The sequence below is a fragment of the Lagopus leucura genome, unplaced genomic scaffold (genome assembly GCF_019238085.1).
Source record: "Lagopus leucura isolate 7727_CA_CO unplaced genomic scaffold, USGS_WTPT01 Super-Scaffold_100157, whole genome shotgun sequence".
Lineage (NCBI taxonomy): Eukaryota > Metazoa > Chordata > Aves > Galliformes > Phasianidae > Lagopus > Lagopus leucura.
This window is the reverse complement of record NW_024962334.1, coordinates 26,068,910-26,080,049: the sequence shown is the minus strand read 5'-3', so window position 1 is coordinate 26,080,049 and position 11,140 is coordinate 26,068,910.

Here is an 11,140-nt window from a genome sequence, read left to right as displayed (position 1 = left end):
GAAATTCCAACAAATACAGAGTACAATAACACTATTTCATTGAGCAAATTCTCAGATACAAAACAACATTTTTCAGCAGTCTCCATGGTTAGCTATGCATTTTTGCCAGCAATAAGAAAGAGCTGATGCATGTAAAAATTTATGTGGTTGTGTGGAATGTGGCTTACCTTTCATATCACTATTGCCACTTCTGAACATCACTACCCACTGCCTCACTGCCAACATCTGTTTTTGGTCTCTATCAATACTTATCAAGCTTTGGTGAATGCCAATGGATGCAATTTTTTCCACATGGAAGAATTCAATGACACAGCTTTGTTTCATATGCACTTCTACGTCAGACACCATTTTGTCAAACTGTCCCAGTGCTGCAGTCTGTCACACAGCAACAACTAGATAAGAATGTTGGTGGGAAGGTTCAACTTCTTCTGCTATACCACCAACATCCACCTCTGGTGTTGCGGGTAAACATAATAAAATAGGAGATATTACTGTCAGAACAGCCCTCTTATTTCACTGAATAAAGATTTGGAATGGAAAACAGTTATGCAAAAGAGATTGGAGATGTAGTGGACATCTACAACATTTAAGTGCAACATTTAAGACTGATTTCCAATTTTACTTAAATGGCAATATCTAAGGATGAGATGTAGATGCGGATTGAACTTTCTCACTAATCTGCCAGGCACTAGGTCATCTTTCTTAGTCTTTGGGATGCACTTGGATGAATAAAGAATCTCTATTGTTTAATTGTGTTAGCTCACTTTATTTTAGTTAGTGTCATTGTGGAGTGAGAATGACACATCTGAAGCCATGTTAATTGACCAGTTGTCATCTCCCTACCCCTGATGTTTTCTCCTGAAGCTAACTGAGACTAAAGCGCAGTAGCCTATTTTGTCAGGGATTTTTTAATTGGGTTAAAGTCTCCTGAGCAAGCACCATTAACAGTTTCACTTATAGCCTGGACATGGTGTAAATAGTGAAAGCAGTGCTCTGCAAAGCTTTTTGTACTAGATGAATTTACGCTTACAAAATCCTCTTCTCAGCTAAAAAATTACACATAAAAGTGGGCCTTCAGCTGATTAATTTTATTTTATAAGAGCTAGTATGTTGTAAATTGGTTTCAAAAATTAGGCTTCCATGAGAAAACTTTGATTAAATCTCCAGAAGCAATGAATCATTTATAAAAATAAGCAAAGTAAGACACGTTTTTTCTTTATGGATGGTTTTTTGTGCGAGAAGCAGCACATATAATATTGGAAGTAGACAGAGAAATAGCATTTACAAAATTATAACTGTTCTTTATGAATGTATATTAAAATAAATTGGTTACTCTTTATACTCTGAAAATGACAAAATAAAAAGAACCAACCCCATTCCTTTAATTTCAAGCAATGTCTTTAGCAACAGTTGTTCAACGACTTTTTAAATAGCCAAAGCATATAGTAAACAGTTGATAGAAAGATATTGTAAATGATCTTTCTGTGAAAGATCAGATGAAATGCACTTTTGGATACTACCTGAGCAGCCATTTTCAGTTATACCTTAATTATATCATACGCCTTCTCTGTTACCTTTTCCTGCTAACTATTTAAAATCAAACCTACATTTTCTATGTGAACCACAAAATCTAGAATCACCTGTGAATTGTTATAAAAGCATACATTTTGTGAAATTCAGAATAGCTTTTTTCTCTGATGACATATGTGACAAGTGTGGATAAATTACTTTACAAAAAGAACTAATTATTACATTTGGTTCCTTAAAATGAATTTTTATTAACAATTTTTATTTTGTTGATAAAATCTTTATCTGCACTGAAAGTATATTGAATGTAGTGTTGTTTCCTTCCTTTTTCAAGATGCAAGTCACAGATTTTTATTTATTTATTTCTATATTAGAGGAAGATGAATAGAGCATGGTCTAGGCCATTAAGAGAAATTTCAGTTGATCCATTAGTGCAGATTTTAAATACTAGCAGTGACTCTTTGCAGAATAATTGATATGGTCTGTGAGAAGTCCTGGCAAACACATAACAATAATTCGTAGATTGGGAATAATTAAAGACATATAAAGCACATGGATCTTTCTTTCAATTAATGAAATCAAGATAAGTGAAAATAGCCATAAGTAAGTAGGTATACTTTTTCATTCTTCTTGATTTTTTGAGAATATTATTTTTTTCCTGGAATCTTGCTTAACTTGTTTAAAATGTTGTTATTCAAGTCAAAAAGATTTTTAGGTCATTTGAACTTTTCCTGAAAATAACCTCTTGTCACTTCCATGCTAAAGGCATTTTTATTACCTCTGTCACATCAGCTGAAAATAGTAATAGTACTGTAAAAATTGATCTCACCAAAACTGACAGGCTCAGTGAAACACATTTACATAAATGGAATTGAGCGAAAATTTTTGTCTACTAAGAAATGGAGAACAAAGACCTAGAGTGGACTGGAAACAAGCACAGGGTAGAGTGAAAAGCATGAGATCATTAGGTCAAGTCCTTCAATCAGCTTGTCTATTTTTCAGTCTCAGGCTAACTAACTGACGAAAGTACATTATTACTCTTCAATCACACCTCAAATCTGCAAGACTCTTGATGTCTAGAAACTTTGAATTGTTTTGCATGATTTATGCAGTCATATTTCAACTTAAGAGCTGTAGTTTTTTTCAGCACCCATTAGCTTACAGAGGAAGTAGGTGCTAGGGTTAAGCAAGACCAATAACATCCTATTTTTCACATAGATTTTATTTTAATTTCTGAAGTCTAACCTCTTTGTAAAAGGGGTAACATTAAAAAGGCTATGTGAAAAAATTATGTAGACAGAACCAAATCTGCATAACTAAATTGAATTAATTAGAAAAAGCCTTCATATCCTATACTAGAATTTAATATGACTTTGAGAATATGTCATCTCCAAGATAATGATTTTGAAAATAGAGTGATTATTTTCCAGTTTGAATGTATAAAACTGTTATAAATAACAAAATAATAGTCAACTAAATGGTGAAATATATGCAAGTATATGGGATAGAATGAGACAAAGAAGTCCATCTACAGATCTACTCTCCATTCCCATTAGTCATCTCATTTGACAAACTCAGCATGAATCATTTATGTCTGGTAGCTCTTATGCAGAAAAGATCACAGCAATAATATGTTGAAACACTAGAAGGTCAGTGTCTCGGGAGGTTTTTCCTGATTAAGAGAGAAGTGAGAAGCCTGAGTTAAAAGAAGTTCAGTCCAGTTCAGAATCAGAAATGGGAAATAAATGTGAGAAGAAAGAAAAACAAATTTGTAAGAGGAATTTGAGACCAAAAAATCTAAAAATCTAAAAACTACTGGTCGAGGTTGTTTCAAAACCAAAGTCTTGAAAGCTGTTTCTCAAGATCTCAGTTGCTGGATATATATATTTTTTTAATTCCAGAAGGATGAAGCATTATGTTAAATCTTACTCACTGGAAAGAAATGACACATAAGAACATATTTCCTGTGATTTCCTCTCTCCTTCCCCTTCTTTTTGGAAAACTAAAGAATTATTTTCAAAATAAAGTTATAGCAGGATAACTTTTTCATATGGAGCTAATCTAAGTGCTTTCAGGGACTTTTTCTTCTGAGGTGGAAAATCTGATGTCCAATCTCTTTTTCTTTCTTTTTTTTTTTTTTTTTTAACCAGGAAATAATTAATGACCTAACTGTGCAGCAAGGTGACAGTTAAGAAATTCTACTTTGTTATGAGTTCCTTTCCTAATCCTGAGTTCAGCCTGTCGAAGCAAATAAATGATGGAGACTAATCTCATAGGACTGTCACTATAACTGAAGACACATATTTGACATATGGATGTATCTTATCCCTTACTTCTACCCAAAGTATACTTACAAAAACTTGTCCTTCTGCTTTCAATTAGACAACAAAAGAAGAATGAAAATATGCTTCACAATCTTTAATATTCAGAATCATGCCACATTTTCATGGTTTTATGATTTTGGTTCTTGGTATTCTGCATCATAACATCATGTCGTGCACTGTGACTTAAAGAGTTAATGCGCCAGTTTTGGACACCTGTCCGGAAGAGAACTACATACCCCAGAACCCTTTGTGTTCAGAGAGGAGATATAACCCCTGGCAAGGTCACCTGATGGACATTCTTCCTTTGGCTCTCCTCCATGCTGCTCGACCCAACTGCACATCTCATCTCAGGGTACGGTGAGGCCCTCAGTTCTCAGACACACTCTCATTATATTTGATTTACTAGCTTTAATTCTAATTATATTGTATTATTGTATGTTGCATTCCAGTACCATATTTAGTAAATTAGTTTGTATCTCCTCAGATTGTTGCAACTGTTCTGTGGATCCCTCTGCCCCGCTAGTCACGGACTGGGCCAAACCAGCCTGTAAATCATTGACACACATTAATCATTTTCCTTTTCTAATTGCATATGGTTATTTTAAATTAAGTGGCCTTTTCTTTTTGTTGTTTACGGACCAGTCATGGTGAATCCATTGTGTTTAAACCGTTGATCGTCACCGGTGAATGGCTGACAGTCCACTAGGTATTATATTTACTTTTTTTTTTTTTTTTTTTTTTTTTTTTTTTTTTTTTTTACTTTTTCTCTTTTTTTTTTCTTTTAAACTGTTTTTTAAAAATACTCAGATGAAAAGCAAATTAAAAAGCTTGTATAGTGATACCTACATAATTCTTTCAAATTTTGGAAAACCTTAGACGTTAAAGTTTTTAAAATATGCTGATGGAGATCTTCTTTGAAGTTTATTTCAAGTAATCACATCAACATGTATAGATATAGTGAAGATTAATACATGGGAGTGCTAATCTACTGAAAAAACTGATGCACTGATTGTCAAAAACCGAAATTTACCACTTTCAATCACTATCCTCCCCATATTTTATGTAGATGTTTAGCACTTATGCATTATTAGTTATTATGACTTCATATAAACAATTGTTTATCCGTAACAAATGATTCAGAAATGACTCTAAGTATCTCTTTTGAATATTTGACGTGGTAATCCTACGTGGTTACAGTCCTCTGCTCTTGTTCTTTACAAGAAATTTCTTAATACCTGGATCCCTCCTACATGCAATTGCATATATCTTTGCCCTTTATATGGCATTGCTCATATACTCATGTAAAATGCATATAACAAGTGTCTACCTATGACTGCAGTTTTGCAGACACCTTTTTAGCTGAAAAGGCCCTTACTCATTTACCAACAAGTTGAAAATGAATTAGATTTCTTCTGATGCTTCTGTTGGTGGATATGACCCTCTGTCACCTCATCCATCCAATATTATTACCTCAATTTTCATTAAGAGCAAGAAGATTCTTGCAAGTGCACAATGTTGTGAAACCAATACAGAAAGAAAATCTTGACTGAGATGCAAAAATACTTGTCAATAAAATAACTCCAATTTATTTTGAGAAATATGTGTTGTTGAACTTCTACACTTACTGACTTGAATAAGCATTCAATTTCACATACAGTATTTGAAAAGTATACATAAAATGATATAAAAAATATCATTGCACAGTCTTTGCCCAAATTACTGAGATCTCCAATCTAAATAAGGGAATGCTAAAACATTTATACTTTATGCTACTTATGAAAAAAAAATCCAGAAATATTATACTTTATTAATCATAAAAGTTTTTACTAAACCTGTATATATTAAACATGCTGTAGTTAATGGAGGACCTCCCAATGGAGCACATGGATATTTCCTAATGGAACAGGCTTGTAGAGAGCCTATGCTGGAGGAAGTTTATCCTTGAGGACTGCAGCCCATGGAAATATCTGCACTGGAGAAGACTAGTATGAGAGAGGAACAACAGAGAGGAACTCTTACGTAAGACTCATTCTACATTTGTCTGCACTGCTTGGGATATGGAGGAGTTAGAAATGAAAGAATGGAGATAAACCTAAGTAGAATGGAATATATGAATGTGATGTTACTTCAACTGTCATTATTTCTCACTATATCTAAATCTGTTTCAATTCCCCACATACCAAAATAATACTCCACAAGTCAAGCCTGTTTTGCTCATGATAGTAAATCACAAATGAACTCTGCTTCTTTATCATGATCAACAAGCTTTTTTTCCTTGTTATTTCCTCCCACACTGAAGTTGAGGAGAGAGAGGAGAGCATCTTAGTGGGTGCCTGGCCAAGGACAAATAGTAGTCAGAAGCAATAAATCTGATTACAAACTTTGTCAAAAACAGGCAAATCATAAGCTCATCTGAAAAAGAAGAATTCCTCTTTTAAGAAACTACCTGGCCTCAGATAAATGTAATCTTACACAACAAAATGAAAGTGAACCAATAGACCGAACAAGAAGAACATGTTTATTTACGACAATTCAAAAGGGAAATTCAGAAGATGTATTATTGTTTGTTTCTAAATGCAAGACCGTTATTAGTCTTTTTCTTTACTATTTTCATCTTTCTTGGTTGATAAAATTTTTATTTTAAGCAATTTTGTGTAATCAATGAATATTGAGATGTTATAATTATGAAACAAACAAGAGAGTTTGGCAAAGCAGATTATGATAACAAAAAGAGAATAGACAGAAAGCTTACCCATATCCTGGGCTTACTTACAAAACTCCAGTAGAGCAGATCTCCGGAAGAGATCCTTCCCCACTGGTAGCCAGTTCTTAAATAGGTCTAGGAGAGGTGGAGCCAGGCTCCACCCCTTCTGGCAGCACAGGTGAATTACCTTCAGGCCATGGTTCAGGTCGTGACTCAGCAGTTCCCATACAAATTTATATGAGAACATTAAAGTATCTAAATTTTAGAAAACTCTGATTTTTGGGATATGTTTTAGAAACTCATTGCTTTTAACTTCTTCATATCCTTTCTCTGATTGAAACCTGAATTGTTTCTAAACTTTTTATGATAACTGTCTCTCTCCAATTTATAGGTGGAGGAGGTTCTTTGATATATGTATATACAGTGTGAGATTATGAAACAACTGTTCGAACATTGGTCTGACCAGTTTATTACAAATCTTAATCAGGGAGATGGGGAAGGGAAGAAGGGTGAAAGAAGACATAGGAAATAGAAGTGAGGAGTCTTTATAGGAAGCAAGAGGGACCATGGATCCAGTGTGGTTCATAGTTCAGTCAGATCTTCAGTAGTGGTACGTTGTCAGGCATTATTGTTCCATTGATGATGATCACTTTTCAATGGTAGTAGCAACTTATTTATAAGTCCAAACTGGCCAAGTCAGCTCTATTTGGAGTGACGGCTCAAATCTAAAGTTGTTGAGTCAGCTCTCCTTGGAGTGGCAACTTCTGGCTCTAGAATCTCAGCAGAAACTCCTTTGTTCCCATCTTCTGGGCCTTGCCAGCAGATAAGAGGGAGCAGTGATGCTATTTTTCACAGGACATGATTTTTCACAGCACATTCCCCAGTTTTCCCTTACCAAGCTGGAGCTATTTAGTCACAGGCCAGATCTTCCATCAGTAAATACTCCTGAGCATTCTCTTCTGGAGGCAAGCAGGTCTGAAAGGAAGGTGCTTTCAAATGTCCACAAAGTGATGTTAATTGTCACATGGTAGCACCCATCACTTGCCTCCTCAATAAATTGGTTAGAGTCTTATTACAAGAAATACTTCAGGAAGCAAGCTTTGAGCCAGAAAACAAAGAAGGGTTCTCACAATAACAAGGCTCTTTTGAAATTTGAAGGTTAAAAAATTCCCATATATCTGAATGTAAACCATTATATAACAACTTCCCAATTCCCTTGCTATACGAATAGTAAAAAAAAAAATAAAATAAATGTAAAATATGAAAAAGTTGTCTGATGCTGTGCCTGGATAACACAAATATGCATTTAAATATACTATGAAAATACAACCGCAACAACAACCAAACAAAAAAATTATAACAAATCTGCCTCACCCCTAAAAGAAAAATACCAAACACTCAGACAATACTATTATTTGGAGAATTAATTAGGAATATGACAATGTTCAAGAAACATTCTTACTTAACTAAAAACAAAACCAAACACTCAACCTGGACAAAAATTCATTTTTAAAGATGAAAAGTAAATGAGAAAAAAGAGTAACTTCTCAATCATCCATTTAAAATGTAAAAGAGCCCTTTAAGAATAACTAAATTTTAAACGGATATTTGGAGAACAGATAAAAAAAGGGTGTTTGGATATATCGGAAGCAAAATTTTAACTCCAAAAGGGCAATGGACCCTGAGGAAAATAAAGGGAAATACCAGAAAACAAACTAAATAAAAGAGCAATACATCTAACTTCTAAAATCTTGTCAGAGCTTTGTGCTAGATAAGGAAAGGAAAAATGGCAGTGATGCTGAAATAAATCTGTAACTCTTCTACATATACAATATTAGATCACCTATTCATGGCTTCAAATCATTAATAAGAGAACATACAAAAAAGTTTTAAAAGAATGAAAATATGACAGCTGTTAATTTGGAATATATCCAAGCTTAAAAGAGACTTTCTCTGCTTCTGCCCTGAAATTATGGAGAGAGTGGGATATAAAACTCCCTGAACTGAATGTAGAATGCAGTGTGGTTCCATCTTTAGCTTCACAATACTAATCACAACTACTTATTTCTTCTAAGTCTGACTCACAAACAACTGAAAATGAATTTATAAAAAAGCATTGTTGAACATGATGAGAAGCTGGGATAACAAAGAGACTGTACTTACATGGTAATGATGACGTACTTTGGTTGGAGATGCAGCTAAAACTTCAGCATAAATTGGTAAAAAAATTCTATGACAAGGAAGGAATTATGTTGAAATTCTCTTGAACTTTTCATTTAAAAATTTTCAAACAATACTTTAAGTGAAATAACTCTGTTTATTGTCATTCTAAATATATTTCATTTTCATTTTCTGCCCTTTCTGAAGCACAGATTTGTTAAACTGAAAATGTCAAAGTTCTACTATTCATCCTGCAGCTGGTGAAATAAAAGTGCTTGTATAGCTATTTTGATGCTCTGAGAAGTGCTGTTGTGACATGCTATGTCAGCAAACACATTTTGGTCGTTGGTCACAGCCAAGACTTGAATATAATCATTGGTCATAATCAAAACTGGTCATTGTCATTAGCATGGTGTCCTCAACACCCAGTAAATAGCTTCTTTGTGTCTAAAACAGTAGTTTATATAAGAACACAAGAAACCGAAATACAGTTTTTTGATTCTTTAGCCATCAGTTGCTTTTCACAGAGCATAACTTAGCTATCAGCAAACTGGAAACTTGCTGATCACATGGAATGTCTTTTTCAATTTCTATTTTATTTGGTTTGGATGTTCACCAAAAATGAAATACTTGGGGTTTCAAAAAAATGGGCGGTCTTTTTGAAGTTTCTTTCAAAGTGCCTAAAATAGAGTATTACCTTCTGAATTAAAACATATAGTCTTTAAACATATAGTCTTTAAACACAAGGCAAAATCTAGAATCCTGTATGAACATGTGGTTACACAGGAAGATGGTCCGATGTTTAAGACAAGATCTAAAGGTGTTACTTTCTTAACTGTTGAGAAATGATGATGGGAATACAGAATTCAGGGTACTTTTGCAAATTTTTAGGGAGGCTATGCTAAGACTACGGATGCTAAGAACTAGAGTCTCTACAGATTTGATATACAGAATTTGGAGATATGTTGTAAAGATATGTGCTTATATCTTTCCCATTATTTTCCTATATCTACTGTTATAACTTTATCTCCATCCTCCTTCTGCCTACAGTCATTTTAGGGAACTCTAGTTCTCAATTTTAAAGCATGTAGAGAAAAGAGTTGGGTATATAAATTGCCTGATGTCCTTCTTAGGGCTCACATCCCTTTCTGAACCTGCAATTTAATGCTGCCAAGATTCCTTACAGTAAGTGACGGATGAAATCCAGAAAATACGGAAATTTAAGAGAAACTACAAAATTGTGTTTTTTTCTAGGTGCCTAGGAGTTCTAGATTACACTGATAAATTCTAGGATCTTTTAAAACTGAAACAAACCAATTTTGATTAAAGCATCATGTAAGTCATCACCAGTAACTAATTTTTTCTTCAGAATTCTTTACAGAGGAAAAAGAAGAAGGAAATTTCTGTTTGATATTTTTTCTCTATGGATGCAAACTACAGATTTCAGCACTCCTTCCATTTTAAAACAAGAACCTGAAATTATCCCTGCAATTATTATTTTTTTTTTTTCTCCCTGGGTCTTTTCATTGCAGTTGGGTGATTCACATTCTCCAGCGTAAAGCACTGGTGTGTGAAGCCTCAATAGTTCTACAGATTCAGAAGGACTATAAGAAAGTTTCTATATGGAAAGCCTGTTCAGTGAAACTATATTACAGCTTAAGGACATCCTTACATATCTTCTGGGAACAGAATATAATGTCATGTCCTTATGGAAGTAGCTCTTCTTATCTTCATGGTGCATCAATATTATTACTCTGCTGTGCACCAGCTGAGAATCCAGCATCTGTTTTCACATGATTTTCTTGTCTAACCAAAACATTTTTCTAATTCCTTTTTTTTTTTTTTTAATGTATCATATAGATGAACTGAGACTGGATTATACTTCAGCTTCCTTTTCTTGCAACTCAAAATACTCTTTAGTCATTGCTGGCACAGTTTTCTTCCTAAAAAAGTTACTATAGCAGCACAGATGTGACAGAGTGTGCTAAACAGCATTTTTTTCCGTAAAAACTTTATATTGGATGAAACTTTGGAATTAAGTATGTTGTTGGCAGCTATTGGTCTAAAGTTGATTTGAAGTTTAAAGTTGATATAAATGACAATTTAGTTTCCTCAAAATTTTGGCATACTCTGTCATAGTGTACCTCAGTGTGTGCAAATTAGTATCTTATTTCTTCTTACATTCTCGTTTTATCACTGCTTTTCATGGAAACAGGATTGCACTTTTGATTAAGCCATTTTTTTCAAAGGAAATCTGAATCCTGTTTGACAGACAAATAGAGTCCTGAAATTTGATAGCAGGTATTCTTACTTGATAATTTTGATCAAGTTCCAGATTTTGTTCACCAGAATAGAAATTTTCAGCAGTGGGAACTTTAACTTCTGTGCTACACATGCCAACTATGCCCTAATTTTATATAGATAT